This window comes from Stenella coeruleoalba (genome assembly GCF_951394435.1).
Source record: "Stenella coeruleoalba genome assembly, chromosome: 9".
NCBI lineage: Eukaryota > Metazoa > Chordata > Mammalia > Artiodactyla > Delphinidae > Stenella > Stenella coeruleoalba.
Genome location: NC_137155.1, coordinates 22,185,660 through 22,202,129, shown reverse-complemented (window position 1 = coordinate 22,202,129; position 16,470 = coordinate 22,185,660). Strand labels below are relative to the sequence as shown.

The following is a 16,470-nucleotide window of genomic DNA, read 5'->3' as shown; positions in this document are numbered from 1 at the left end:
AAAAGTACCATAAAAACTCTTCTCCTTACTAGGTGCTTCAGCCTTGTCCATCTCTATGTTGACTTCTTAGTTTTCTCCCCATCTTTCTGTAATTCTTATATTGAGACACTTGGATTCTCTCTCTTCCTTTGTTTCTATATCTCCACCAGTGACACTTGCTCAGCTCATCAACAATCCCAGTAACAGCATAAACTACACTCTTTGCAAGACAGAGAAAGTGGAAAGGATTAGAGATTGCACTAACTGCAAGTTCCCTAGATCAGGGTTTCCTGTAAGAAGCTGTGCACCGAAACTATTGATACCAGGGAAACTTTCAGAAAGTTTCAATTCTGGTCTTTAACTCCAAAGTTTCGGCATTAAAATTTAGTGTAAAAGAGTAACATTTGGTCTTATAGAGTTGAGAACCACGGCTTTAAATAAAAAGAATGGTTGAGTATCTGACAATAGGTTTTAGAACACTGTAGGACAGGGAAAATTCTATTTAGAGAACCAAAAATAAACTTGGCAAGAGTAAAAGGACAAGAACTGACACTATTTTTTAATATCTCCAAAGAAGTATGTTCAATGCAACAGTAATTAATCAAGTATTTAATATGTTGCTCTGTTCTTATTTGTACCACCGAAATTGTTTTGTGACAGTTCTGACTCATTTTCTTTTGTCTTATCCTGTGGTTCCTGGAGACAGGATGAGAATAAAGTTATCTCTTGGGTAGCTTAAAACAGAAAAATCTCCTCACATGAACATATCTGATAGACCTAATTTTCTAACCCATTGCTTTCCTATAAACCCTGCAAATCCAAAATTCAAGCCAATAGAAGCACAATGTTTGAAATTCAGATTAGTACTATCTTTCATTCCTTTGTTTCTTCTGAAGTGTCCTTCCAACCCCATCAGTATCGTAATTCACATAATCTTTGATGTATATTTCAACACTCTCTGTTTCCTCTTGCCTACAAAAGTGGTTCAGCATTAGGTTATGCTCTGCAGCCAATGTCAAACACAGTTATGCCAGCTGGCTTAATCTATTAAATACTACTCAAAAAAGGGAAAAACTGAATAAATTCCATCTTCGCCTACATGTAATTGAAAGTTTTGTGAAGTGTTAAAAGAGTGCGACTCACTTTTGTTTCTTGATGGTAGCCAAATGCTTTATACAAAATAACAACTAGGAACAAAATCTGCTGTCACTGCTCCATTGCTTACCCCAAGTTGACACATACATAGTTACTCTATTTCCTTCAAGAAAAACAGATTTTGTGTTTTTTTTTGTGTGTATGACTACTATTCAGTAAATAATATCTAAGGCTTTTAGACCAACTAAGTGCCAGGTTCATAATTTTATCATTTATCTTGTCTTTTCTTCAGCAAATCTTTGCCATACTTCAGAGGCTTCAGTGACTACCTTGAAGTGGATGACTCCCAACATATACCCTCTGCTCACACCTCTTTTCCTGAATTTCAGGACTAATATTTACCAGGCATATCTACCTGTCCATTAAAAACTCAAAGCACACACAGTTAAGTAAGAAGTCAGCCTAGATTACCCCCTCAACCTCACCTCCTATCTCCATTTAATTACAAAGCTATCATTTCCTCCTAAGATTAAAAAAAGAAGAAAAAAAGAACTTTCCCACTTCTCTATCTCCATCTTGTACCAACTACTGCCAATTCTTCCTTTAACTAGTGAAATAGCCTCCTTGCTAATTTCTGTGTTCCTAGTCTCATTTATCTTTTTCTAACATCTAAATCTGATCATATCAGTTTCTTGCTGATATTTCTTCAATGACCCCCACTGTTAAATAAAGGATAAAATTAACAATCTAAACAAGTTATTTGCATGGCCTGTAAGATCCCTTAGATTCTTGCCCACTGGTACAATAACATCCTCATCCACCATCTCCTCATTTCTGGCACTCCAGCAATGCTAATACGCCTGACTTTATCTCAACACTTCTGGCTCTCTCGTGCCTCCATGCCTTATATTTTTGTTCCTTCTCCTTTATATGTCATTCAACATATTTTATTGAAAGCAATAAAAACTGATTCTGGGTCATTCAAGCAGAAAGGGAATTTTTGAAAAGTACATCTAAAACCACAGAAAATCACTGAGAAGTCTGGATAATCAAATTCAAAAAAAAGGCAGGAACAGAAGGAGGTGAGGCCAGAGATTACAATTCAGAATACAGTTCCTTCATTGGACCAAGGATGGCACCACTGGAACCACTATTCCTGGAATTGGATATTAGCTGCACTGCTACCGCTACTATCAGGAGGATTTTCTCATTGGTCTGGCGTGTGGGGAAGGGTCTGAATGACCAAGACTAGCCATCTGGCTCATGCTTTGTTTGCCAGAGAACTAGGAATGTGAGTCTCTCCAGTGGCATTATTTGCTCCTATGTCAAACAGTACAGAATTACCAAAATATAGAAAGAGTATTCAGATGTTACTGAAACAAACAAAACCCACAATGCATTAGTTTCCTATTGCTGCTGTAATAAATTACCACAGGCTTAGTGGCTTAAAACAACACCAATTTATTATCCTGTAATTTGTGAAGGTTAAAAGTTCAAACTGAGTGTAACTGGTCAAAAGAGTATTACTGGTCAAGGAGTCAGTAGGACTGTGTTCCTTCTGGAGGTTCTAGGGGAGACTGTATTTCCTTCTCATCTCCAGTTTCTAGAGGCTGCCTGATTCCGTGGTTCATGGCTCCACATTACTTCAGCCTCTGCTTTTATCATCACATCTCCTTCTCTGGCCTTTTCCTTTCTCTTCTACTTATGAGAACTAAGTAATCCTACCTACCTCAAGATCCTTACCTTAATCATATATGCAAAGTTCCTTTTACTGTACAAGGTAACATTCACCGGTGTCAGAGGTTAGGAAGTGGACATTTGTGGGGCGGGGGTGGGTGGGGACATTAATTTGCCTACCATGAACCAAAACAAAAATAAACATGATTTTTCCTCCATGAAAAGGAGAATTCCTTTCCTCTAGAGGAGGAAATCCTCTAGATTTCCTCAGACAAACTAAGGCATCTTCCTTATAGGCTAAGAGTATATTTTGTACATTTCTATCACTGGTACTTGTAGGATCTCCCAGCTTAGATTACTAACCTGTGAGTGCCATGAGGGCAATGGCTGTGCCATCTTCAGCTCTGTGTCTCCAATAATAATCACATTATTTGACACTTAGTAGATATTTTTGAAAATATTAGCTAATTAACAAAGTATTAACCATAGTTAGGACTAAACGTGTTTGTAAATTGAGACCTTTTCTTTGTTTCCTGTTAGAAATGTATTTAACTATATATGGTTTCTAGAGATTGTTGTATCATGGTAAAAAGAGATCAGTGAATTAGTCTGCTCCAAAACTAGTCTTTTTCAAGATGGACAAATATTAATGTTAAATCATATATTCTCCCTCCTTGGGTATTAGCTGAAGATTTATTCCTATCTGCTTTTTCCCTATAGGCACCAAAAATTTCAATGTATCTACAGTAATTAAACATCTTGTGAAGTAATCTAACTTTTCATCTTTGGAAAATAGAGAATAGTCTACAAAGTACTATATATTATAAGAAATCCAAGATCTATGATGCTGGAAAAGAATACGAGTTCTCTTACAACTATATTTATTTATAAATACTGTGTTTAAAAAAGAATTGGGTCATGACGTTAAGCAAAAGTCTTAACTTATGACAACTAGATTTCAAAATGTGCTTTTAGGGTTTTTTCCCAACTGCAGGAAAATTTCTCATTTGTATATTACTGGATGCAAAGAAAAAAAAATCCTTACAGATTGCTCTAGGTAAGGCTTATTTCATTCAGAGGTTAACAATATTGATATTATAATGATCTCAATATTTATTAATAAATATCTCCATGACATAGTTTTCTGTGACAAAAATCATAGTTTTTCAATCAAATATTTTGTTAGGTATGTAGCATATTGCATAGACTGCAGAATAATTGAAAGGAATGGCACACACTTGCTCAATACCATGAAAATAAAGGAAGTCTGGATAATTCACAGCTAACTAACCATTATTTTTCTGTGCATGTAACTCATCAGCAGCATCAGTGGAAAATAACAGGTATTAACGACTACAGAGCCAGGTACCTACCATCTTATTTCAATAACAAGATTAGATTTTGTAGTTTAGGTTTGCCTCATCATTTCACTTCTTTGCCAGCCTCGTAAGAACAGCCATAAAATGAAAGTGTACTGTTCCCATTAGATGTTTCTGGTAGCAAATAACAGAGTGAGTCACCATGTGAGACATATGGAAAATTTTAAACTCAGCCCCTCCTTGTCTAAACAGCCTATAGATTACAATTGCCTAGTAGGCCAGCAGACAAGCATTATACTTCTACAAATGTAAATTCATAACAAAGTCAATAGATGTTAGTGATTGTAACTGAAGAGAAAAAGCAATATAATTACTTTAATTGTAATGGAATACATTTAATAACCACTAATTTTTGAGAGACAAAACATTTGCAAAAGTCATTTTATTTTGTACATGTAAGTAGGAGATGAAAGACTACCCTCCTAGGCTGTATATCTGGGTCTTTGAAATAAACTGATTACAGGCAGATTAACAAGAGAAAAAGGTATACAAATTTATTAATTTTTAATATTACATGCACAGGGGCATCATGGGGAAAAAAACTGAATACCCAAGAAAAGGTAAGATTTGAAAGCTTACACAGTTGGTCCTTTCTATCTGCAGGTTTCACATCCACTCTTGGTTGAATCCATGTATTTGAGCCTGGGGATACGGACCCATGGATAAGGAGGGGAAACTGTGCATTTTACATAAGAGACTTGAGCATTCGTGGAATTTGGTATCTGCAGTGGTCCCGGAGCCAATCCTCCACAATACTGAAACTGAGCAGGACCCTGTGGGGACTTCCTGGGTACACAAGCTCCTCCGTGTCCCCTGTTTCTTCTTTGTTAAATAAAAGGCTTTAGTTTCCTAGGCCTTACCTGAGTTCCAACGAGCAGGCTCAAGTATTTAATTATTTTAACAATAGAATCACAGGACTCCTAGTTCCTCCTGAACGATACAGATAACAGTCTGATGCATATCTTTGAGTTGTTCTGCAGAAACTAAGAACCCTCACCCAGGTGGAGGATGATGACTACAAGCTGGAGACCCCAGACTGGTTGGAACCAGAGGTTGATGACTGAGATTCCGGAAACATCACCCTGTTACCTCACCACCAACCAATCAGAAGAAGGTCCATGAGCTATCACTCCTCCTAAGACTCTCTCCCCTAATACCGTCTTTAAAAACCCTTGCCTGAAAGCCATTGAGGAGTTCAGGTCTTTTGAGAATGAACTGCCCATTCTCTTGCTTGGCCCTGCAATAAATTTTTCGCTGCTCCAAACTCCAATGTTTCAGTTTGTTTCGCCTCACTGTGCATTAGGCCCAGGGACTTGGGTTTGACAACAATACCAAGGGACTGTTTGTCATCTTAATAGGGGAAGGAGAGGGGAGATGCAGGTCACTTAGGGGAGAGTAAATGATTTTTAGGAAAGATGAATGGGTCTTTCAAAGAATAGATGGGAGGTATAATAGTTTTTTACAAAGTTTTTTGACTTCTAGTCTCCTTTTCTGTGATAAGAATCAATCTACCCTGGTTGATGAAACTCCTGGTGAGAGGATTTATGGCGCTTGAGTTCCTTTTGGAGGATCAGAGAAGGGAGTTCAGAGAAAGTCTCTCCCTGTATTTGCTGTTTTTCAAGTACCCTCAGCACAAAATAACCAATATACCAAAGCCCCATGTTCTGGAGTGGCATGTCCTGAACTCCTTCATTTATCAGTACTTCATTAAATTAGCCCCAAAATTCAGAGTGTTAATAAATCTAGAAAAACTCTGGCTATGCAGATTAGAAATAGGATTCTCCTATAAACGAAATGATAAATGTTTTTGAAATTTTTGAATTTGGAAGTTAAATTCTTTAGGAACTCTATTAATAGCTTAGAGAGAGATTACATCTCTTTCATTACCTTTATATCCTACATAAATCTAACTGAGCTGTTTTCATTTTCCTTTATCTCTTCATGCTATCTTAAAAGTGTGTGCTTTTGAATGCCAATATCCTCAAGATGAGATTCATATGTCCTCACCGGAGTGGAAAAAAAAGACAGAAATCAAGACGCACTTTGTAAAATTGGTAATGTAGTCATTTTTTGACTGGCATTATATAGTACAACAGAGCCATTGTCATGTTCTAAGTTGTGCTTTGTCAGTGACATGACTCACCCGAGTTGCTTTTCTGTCATTCCTGTTATTTTCCCTATGGATAGTCCATCTAAATCACAAGGAGCACGTTATTAATCTACCTTTGCAAGGGCACTTGATAGAGAAAACAGCAGCCTTCTCAAGAGAGCACAATTGTACTCACATGAAGTTAACCTGAAAAGGGTCGAACTTTTTGAAATGAATTATCTGCAGTTAATGGTCCTAAGAGAGCAGAAAATTATCATTTTAGAGAAATCCAGCAAAATGGGTTTTCTTCAAAGAAGATGGGAAGAAAAATTTTACCTGAATGTGGGTGTCTAAAGATCCTAATAGTGTGTGTGTGCGTGTGTGTGTCTGTGTGTGTTTCTAAGTCCATTGTGCATATAAATATTTGGCAAAAACTAACTTACTTCCCTTTAGTTTGGGGTGAATTTGTTAACTAACAGTCAGGATACATAGTCATTCAAACTTCACACACTGCTTCCACAGGCATTATTTTAATTAAATCTCACAAACTTCCTGTGAAATGATATTATAATTTCACTTTTACAACAGAGAATCTGATGCTCAAAGATCTTATGGTATCTGGACAAAAGATGAATCTTCTAATGCCTTTTCCTTTGTTCTTTTTACGAAAGCTCAGCAAGTCTTACTTGTATCGAGCATATGACACAATGATCTAAATATGAAAGCCTTGGGATTTCTATTAGATGTTTATCACTTTTTACTAATAAGCATGTGCAGGACAAAAGAACATTCTTTAATTTGAAACAGATGTCAAATTGTGGGTTAAGAAAATTTAGAAGCCTGGTGTCAAATATTCTAAATGAAACAGAAAGAAAAACTTTATTAAAAAGATATTCCCAACTGAAAATGTAAACAATTTAGCATAATTTTAGGACAAATATAGTTTTGAGTTCCTAATCTAATAAAGAAAGTAAGGTAGAAACTATGGGTTAGCTACACAAAAGCCATTCATAACCAAATTTCCCCCTTTCTTCCTCTAATAAACAGGTTGGAATGGTAAAATGCTCACTTTCCCTGAGTGCCTTAGAGGACATAACATGAGAATCACTTTTGCCCAGGAAATGTGAACAGAAGTTGCTGAGTAGGAATTCTGGCAAAGTTTTTAAAGGAAAAGATTAAGTCAGTCTCCTTGCCTTTAACTTTTTGCTTTCCCCTTTCTTCCACTTGGAATGTGATGCAATATCTAGGAGAACAGGATCATTTTATGACCAGTGACAAAAGACACATGTACAGAATGGAAATCAGGGAAATGAAAGGATTTGTCTTTGAATAACTACCCCAGGCTCCTTATTCAGTGGAACAGAAAAAGCTCATAGTTGTTGAGCCTGACTTTATTTGCAGCCAAACAGAATTTTAACAAATACAAAATGTGTGCCTGAAAATTGGGGTGCTGAACAAACAAAAATGAAAATATTGACTTTGCTAAGTGTAAAAGTAGTAGGACCCTGAGAGGTAAAGTCCTAACAATTTCTGGGAAGCAGGGTATTGATTCTTGCTATACAAAGAAAAACATTTGGTGTAACTACAGCCTGCTGTAGTCAACATGCTGACTCAGGTTTCAACTTTAAGGGAAATAATAAGAAAAATCAGAATCCTGACCAGTGCCAATTTCAGCAAATTCCCACAAGAAAGGATGGGTCTTCCAGATTTGGTCTACCAAATTTGCAAATCAAAGAGAGACGCTCTTTGTAGCTGCAATCCGTATTGACTAAGATTACCATAATGTGGAATCTTGTTAAGTGTTGAAAGGACAAATTCAGGTTCAGGATGGGGAAATCAGGAATACAGGGGAGTCTGTGTATTTGAAAAGGTTAAATGTTGCAGCCTTACAGGAAACTCAATTGGACCTCTAGTTTTCTCAAGCCTGTAAAAATGGTCTGCCGTTCAAAGGTTTGGAAGTGGCCGAAAAAATGGAATTAAAGATTTACCTCAAAAAAAAAAAAAAAAGAAAAAGATTTACGTCACTAAAGTCCCCATTTTTAAATTTCGTCAAAGAAATTGCATTAAACTAAGGGCTAGGAATATGGAAAGAGTAGAAAGGCAAACACGTAAAAACCGAAACTTTTGAGGTTTAAGGATTAAAAATACATAATATCTGTAATTACTTTGTCATAGATATGACCAAACACAAATTAACTGAGCATTTGCTAATTTTAAAGAGAATTAAGGGGCTTCCATGGTGGCGCAGTGGTTAAGAATCCGTCTGCCAATGCAGTGGCCATGGGTTCGAGCCCTTGTCCGGGAAGATCCCACATGCCATAAGCAACTAAGTCTGTGCACCACAACTACTGAGCCCGTGTGCCTAGAGCCCGTGCTCCTCAACAAGAGAAGCCACTGAAATGAGAAGCCCTTGCGCTGCAAGAAAGAGTAGCCCCTGCTTGCCGCAACTGGAGGAAGCCCGTGAGCAGCAATGAAGACCCAATGCAGCCAAAAATAAATAAATAAAATGAATTTTAAAAAATGTAAAATAAAAGAGAACAGAGAGAATTAAATTGCCAATTAATTTCTGACTATAACTTCAACAGCCAGTGAATGTCCAAAGCTAAGACAAATTCCAGGCCCCTAAACTCAGACCAAGAGAAGAGAACTTGAGAAATCTCTGCAGCCCTTAGTAAGGGCATCATCCCTCATGTCCACGTCAGACATCACCAAGGAAGATGAGAGATAAAGCAGATCTTCTCAAGAACAGAAGCAAAGATAAACTGAGGAATTTTCTCTATCATGAGAGAAAGTTGTCCCTTTTCCTAAAGAGCAGGATAAGTTGTTTTTTTATTTATCATTCTCCCTTTCTCCAAATGATAGGTTTATTGCAGATATCTCACAGTTCTCTGCCACTGTAAACTGGATGTGTGAAAGCAAATAACTTGTTATTTAAGCTTATACGCTATCAGGTCACATCCACATTAGAAAAACTGCATGTCACCCCAATATCCTAAACTTGAAACTAGATGTAATAAGTGAATCACACTTTTAGATTGTGTTTCTCATGGAGGAGGTCAGTACATTAACTATGAAATAAGAAATAATATATTGAGTCGCTAAAAGATTGTGGCAGACAAGGCAGGTTAGTTCTCCAAAGGCATTCATAATGCATGTTTGCTTTGCCTTTCCTTACTATAGCAGATACAGCTGCAATCCATGTTGACTCAGCTTCCCCTAATTTGGAATCTTTTAAGTGTTGAAAGGACAAACTCAGGTTCAGCATGGGGAAATCAGGAAAACAGAGGGTTTCCCTACTATCCTACCTTGAGAAAAAGAGTAGTCATGAGATCCCATTCTAGACAATGAGATGTTTGTTGAAGCTAAAGAAGGACTTATTGGAGAGATTTTTTTTATAGTATTTTTTTTTAATTTAATTTATTTATTTTTGGCTGCATTGGCTCTTTGTCGCTGCGTGCGGGTTTTCTCTAGTTGCCGAAAGTGGGGGCTGCTCTTCGTTACGGTGCTCAGGCTTCTCATTGCGGTTGTTTCTCTTATTGTGGAGCACGTGCTATAGGTGCACGGGCTTCAGTAGTTGTGGCACGTGGGCTCAGTAGATGTAGTTTGCGGGCTCTAGAGTGCAGGCTCAGTAGTTGTGGCGCACGGGCTTAGTTGCTCCACGGCATGTGGGATCTTCCTGGACCAGGGCTCGAACCCATGTCCCCTGCATTGGCAGGCGGATTCTTAACCACTGCGCCACCAGGGAAGCCTGAGAGATTTTTTTTTTTTAAGGGACAGATCTGAAAGTCTTCTTGACCCTAGCCTTTTCCCTTTGTTTTTTTTTTTCCCTACCTAGAACATGCATTTGATGTCTATAAGTGCAGCAACCATTTCCTGACCACAAGGATGGAAGAGCCATAAGATAAATTTTGATGGAACAGGAATACAGAATAATTTGGGTCTATGATAATATACTTGAAAGATTATACTAGTCCAGGATTCCCTTCTCCAGAATTCTTGTGTTATAAGTAAACCCTACAAATACATTGGTTAACTATTATTTAATAGTAAAACTCTTCAAAATTCAATGGCTTATCACTCTTATCTCCATGGGTAAGTCTATATAAGATAGGCTTAGCTGGGGTGGTTTGTCAGGGTGGCTCTGCTCCACATGTCTTTCATTCTTTTTCTGGGACTAGCAGAATAGCCCAAACAAATTCTTACGATGATGGTAGAAGCACAAGAAAGCAAATGATAATCCAAAAGGTCTCTTAACGTCTAGACTTAAAACTGGCATGTTCCTTCTAATGGCTATAGCAAGTCACATGGCTGAATCCTAGTCAAAAGGGGGAAATATGTAATAGGGAAGACGCTCTGTATTATATTACAAGTTAATCACTAAAGTGATGTAGCTTATAAGCTTAAATTATACATAATAGCCCATCTCTGGGAACCCTGCCTCCCAGGTAATGAGCATTAAGCTAAAATACCTCTGTTTAGCTTAAAGCAAACATCCTGGCCAGGCCCACCTGTGAATGACTGCAGGCAGGAAGAAATTAACACATCCCCCGCCAGAGGCTGACTGGAACCAGGAAATGTTTGACTTTACCCCTCCTCTTCTGGTATAAAAGAAGCCTGCATTTTATCTCAGGCAAGATGGTTTTTTGGAACACAAGTCCACCATCTTCTCTGTTTTCTGGCTTTCCAAATAAAGTCACTATTCCTTGACCCAATAACTCATCTCTCAACTTATTGGACTGTCATGCAGTGAGCAGTATGAGCGTGGACTCAGTGACAAATGGGCTCTACCCCATTTAGAGTAAAAAACTGCAAAGTCAAAAAAAAAAACAAACAGAAAAACAAAAAAACATGGGCTTCCCTGGTGGCGCAGTGATTGAGAGTCCGCCTGCCGATTCAGGGGACACGAGTTCGTGCCCTGGTTCGGGAAGATCCCACATGCCGTGGAGCAGCTGGGCCCGTGAGCCATGGCCGCTGAGCCTGCGCGTCCGGAGCCTGTGCTCCGCAATGGGAGAGGCCACAACAGTGAGAGGCCCGCGTACCACAAAAAAAAAAAAAGAAGAAAAAAAAACCTGCAAAGTCACATAACAAAGGACAATGGATCCAGGAAAGGGTGAGTGAATATTTGCAATAAATAATGCAAGCTACCACAGTTGATACTATTCACATTTTCTATTAGTTGCACACAAATACAAATTTAACTATATCACCTATATGACTGTTGGAAGCGTTAAATTAGCAATGTAGAGCAACCAGTACAATGTTAGGAACAAAATATGCAGTGAGTAGTTATTATTATTACCCAGTTGTATCCTCCAACATAATCCAAATTGAAGTCAACGAAGGAACTATCCTAAAATACTAAAACACAACAATCATAACATAGGAGTGATTTTTTACTTTTTGCAAATTATATTTTATGACATAATTTAATGTATTTTAATTTTAGCAAAGCCAGTTCTATAAAACTAAAATAAGACTAGAGAACAAAAATATTGTTGGGCTGCACCCCTCAGGCCTACAAGCCCAGTGCCTGCCCAGCTTCAAGACCGAAGAAAGAGCCCAGAGTCAACAACAGAGACATTAAGGGCTAATGGATAGGGGGAGCTTAACACGTCTGAAGAAGGTCCTGGAGCCATACCCCACCATGTGCGGAGGGCAGTGGGGGAGGACATGGTGGCAGTATTCGCTGCTGGGGAAAGGGGAGATTGCCAGTTATAGGGGGAATTGATGTCAGGTTGGCTCATCGGTTATCAGGGAAACTAACAGATGGGCACACCCCTCACAGCCTTTTTGATAAGAACAATCACTAGCTGGGGCCTGGGGCAAGTACATAGGAAGGTCAGTCATGTGAGTAGGGTATAGGTGGAGCAGGCACTGGTTGAGCAGGGAATGTCCAGAGAGCAAGAGAACACCTATCTTGAGTGGTTTGACCATACAAATATTTCTGGTGATTTTGAGTTCTTTTGTTATCTGCCTATTTAAACAATAGTTATAAAAACAATAGAATATATTACTGTTCATAGAAAATAAATATTGTGTTGATAACCAAACTTACTAACATGTAAACACTGCATTCATGTTTGGAGTTGAATGGTTTACTGACTACTTTTTAAGCCTTCATGAAAAAGAAATTAATTTTTAAAACTGTGAAATAATATAAATAAATAAGATGGGGTTTTAAAATAAAACATTAAAAATTTGCAAAAATTCTTAGTAAGACTTTTTCAATATTTGCTAGCTGATGTTTCTAAAATTGCAAGTAAAGATTGTATACATGTAATACTAAGCACATATTACCTGCATTAAGGAACAGATGATAAGAATAGCAGCCATCCAGAAAATAGAATAGTTGCACATAAACTGTCTGACTCTCAGACAATCATTATCCTATTAAATGAATCCAGACTTCCTGAAAACATGATAAATAGTTCATAGAGCAAAGAGTCAGCTGGGTCCTATTTCATCAGAGAAAATCGGTCAGGTGACTAACAGATAGCTGTCTAGGCCCTTTTACTAAATTAAACCTAGTTGGATTAGTCTAGAGATGGGCGCTATCTCAGTGTCAGTCATCAACACCAAGGCCTCTGCACGTTCTGGGATCCACTTAGGCTGAACTCAGGTTTGTCATTAACACACATTCTCATGACTATAGGAAAACACCTTGTTAGGCCTGAGCAAGAGGGGCCTCTGGCTTGGGTCCTATGTTTTAGAGGGTCCTCTCCTCTCCTCCCCACACTTCCCCTTTCTCCTCTCCTCTCTTGACTCACACACATACACACACACACAGAGACACACATACACACACACAAACACACAAACTTAAAATTTAATTTAAAAAACACATGAACCAGTCTATCATTTGGGATCCAATGTGCAGCCCTGGCACACAGCCAGTAGCTCTAAAAAACTGCTCTCCTAAACTCCTAATTTAACATATACACAGTACCTTATATAAAATAGGTAAACAACAAGGACCTACTGTATAGCACAGGGAACTATACTCAATACCTCTAATAACCTATAATAGAAAAGAATCTGGAAAAGAATATATATATTATATATATATATATAAAACTGAATCACTTTGCTGTACACTTGAAACTAACACAACATTGTAAATTAACTATACTTCAATAAAAAATTATATATATATATATATATATATATATAATGGCAAATTACCCTTCCAAAAAACAAACAAAAACCCCTGCTCTCCTGATAAATGCAAGTACCAAGGAAAAGGAAACACTTCTCCACATCTCCTGCCCTATATCCAGAAACAGAGGTCAACTGTGTCCAAATGAAGGCTTGTGGTTTGGATTGTTGCTGACATTGAAGAGGGGCACTGTTTCAGAGTTCTAGAAGAATTTTATTGGTGGGATACATAGGTTTGAGGAAAGACAAACAAATAAACGTACTTCTTCCTGTCAAATAGCATAAAACAATAGTTTTTGCATAGTGAAATAGAATTTCATAGTGGTGCCAAACACCCATTTTCTTTTTCTCTTTGCGTCCAAAGCTTGGTTCAGGAAGTACTCAAGAATTATAATGTTTGCAAAACTATACAGAGCAAGAGGAGAAATATTTTGCAAAATTAAACTATTCATATTATTCTCAAATTTATATATCTGTAGATCATGATTAACATAGATGAAGTATGTAACAATTGTTGACATTAACAAATATACCCTAGATATTACTTTAAGGGAGAGCAGAAATCATGTAAGTGAGGTGAACTTTATGATAAAACTTTAACTTCTCTGTAATAGTTATTCTGTAATTATAATTTATCATGCATGTGATTCTTTTACAATTTTTGAGTACCATAGGTAAAATTCATGGATAATTTCTGAATCTGTTTTACTTTAAAAAATGTATTAGTAATTTCTATTTAGTGACAACTTCAGCAAAGCAAACTGTCTATAAATTAATATAAATAAAACACTACCTAAGAAATATGACTCAAAAATTAATTTAGCATTACTATCATAAAAACACAAGTTGTGTAAAAGTCATTATTTTAACAACCTAATTTTGCTTGAAATAAAAGCCAAATAATTTACATATTACGTGTCTTGATATTTAGCCAAGTCTGAATCATATGGCTATATATATATATATATATATATATATATATATATGTAATTTTCTTATTAGAAAAGGGACACTTTCCAAGGTAGGGGAAAGAATATATTTTAGGAATTCTATGATTTAGCACTTTGCAGTACATAGACACTTACTATGTGGACCTCCTTTTTTTTTTTTTTTGCAGTACGCAGGCCTCTCACTGTTGTGGTCTCTCCCGTTGCGGAGCACAGGCTCCGGATGCACAGGCTCAGTGGCCATGGCCCATGGGCCCAGCTGCTCAGCGGCATGTGGGATCCTCCCGGACCGGGACACGAACCTGTGTCCCCTGCATTGGCAGGCAGACTCTCAATCACTGTGCCACCAGGGTAGCCCGGACCTCCTTTTGTATCTTTGCCTTAGATCCAACAGAATTTAGAGGTGGACAGGCCACAGGAGATTTAAATTTGAAAAAGTGGTTTGAAAGTCTTATGAGGAAAATTAATTGTATTTATGGTTTGCAAATGACAACACATTGGGGAAAGAAAAGTCGGTGTTTTATAAAAAAGAGGATTATCTTCAATTCTTAGCCAATGGCACCTGAGAAGTCTTCTGCTGGTTTGCTTTTCTAAAATAACCAATTATTTCAACATAAGATATTCGAATTATTAGCCCATATTTAAAATTTTTTATTATGGAGTCTGTTATTATTCTTTTTTATTTTTTACAAGTGACTGATTCTCAAGAAGGGATATTTCCCTTAGGGTAAATTAATGTCGTATCAGGCCACATATTTCCTTTTTCCAGTAACCAACAGATAGGATGTAGTAGGTACTCCCATCCAAAGCACAATTCTTCATTCATCAGTTGGGTTTTTTTTTAATCTAAATTTCTGTTTGCTTCCGTAGCCCACTGAATCTAGCCTAGCAAGACTATTTTAATGGTCTCTTTTCCATTTCACATAAAATTTAGTGATAGTACTAAGTGGACAATTATGGACTTCCTCATAGGCCTCTCAAAGTAAAAGATATTTTCAGGTTTAGGTCTAACCACTATATCAGGAGAGTGTAAATAGAGAAGAGCAGGGATCCAAAAACCAGCAATGAATGGTGTTAAAAATCACATGTGACCAAAAGATCCATTCAAAATGTCAATTAGGCCAAGATCTTTAACTTAACAAAGTATGAAACATTTGTTGATTTTCTATTAAATTATATATGGCAAGCAACTTTTAAGAAACTACCATTTGAGTTTTGTTTGGTAGTGAAACTATCAATAAAACAATATGACATTTACCTGAAAAGACTAAAAAAAATTCTTACTTTTCACAACTACATATCTAAGAGGGTCTCTTACAATAATTTAACCAAAACATCACATGACAACAGAATGAACACAGAAGTAGATAGGAAATATCAGCTTTCTTAGTATGTATAAAAATCTAGTTATTTAGACAGACATTAATAAGATTTTCAAAAATTTAAATAGTGACATTCTTATCTATTTTTTTTTGTTTTGGAAAATAGATACATTTCTCAAAAATATGTTAAACACAGCAAGTTAAAAAGAGTTTCAAGTAGAACCGAAAATTGAGAAACAGAAAATATCAAAGTAGTAATAAATTTCTACTCAATAAATTGAGAGATATTGAGGTTTCCACTCAAAATGATCTTGAGTTCACACTTTTAAGTATACCTATTCATCACAAATGATAGCAATAGAACATTTTTGGAAATTAAATTAAAGACATATAGCCATTATCAAAACAAATGATAAATCACTGTAGGTTAGAAATTATAAAATAAGCGTAAAATCTCAGATCTTTCTGGCATTAAATTCAGAAACAGATAGATGCTGCCAGCTCTCTTGCCCCTTCCAGACTAACTGGGACCCAAACACTCCCTACACATGATTTGGAGAAGAAAGAGCCAGGCTTACAACATGAAATCAAGGTCTGGAATAAATTCTCTTCATCCACAGAAAGATGCTGAGCATAAATGTAATTATTCCCTGTAACTATGACCCATGGACTTAGTTTGGCAAATGACATAGAGACAGCCACCCGATTAGGACTTATGCCAACTTAATTGCTACCTCCATGAGTGGATATGAGATATCTCCAGTGTCACCATGGGACAGATGCCAAGAATCTTATATATGACCTGCTTCTTGACTGAGCTGGAGAAG

At 37.0% G+C, this 16,470-nt stretch overlaps 1 long non-coding RNA gene across 1 annotated transcript in view; it reads right to left on the bottom strand.

Annotated features, from left to right (window-relative positions):
- Positions 1–16,470, bottom strand: part of LOC307191442 — a 271,519-nt gene that overhangs the window by 184,768 nt on the left and 70,281 nt on the right. The window lies entirely within an intron of this gene.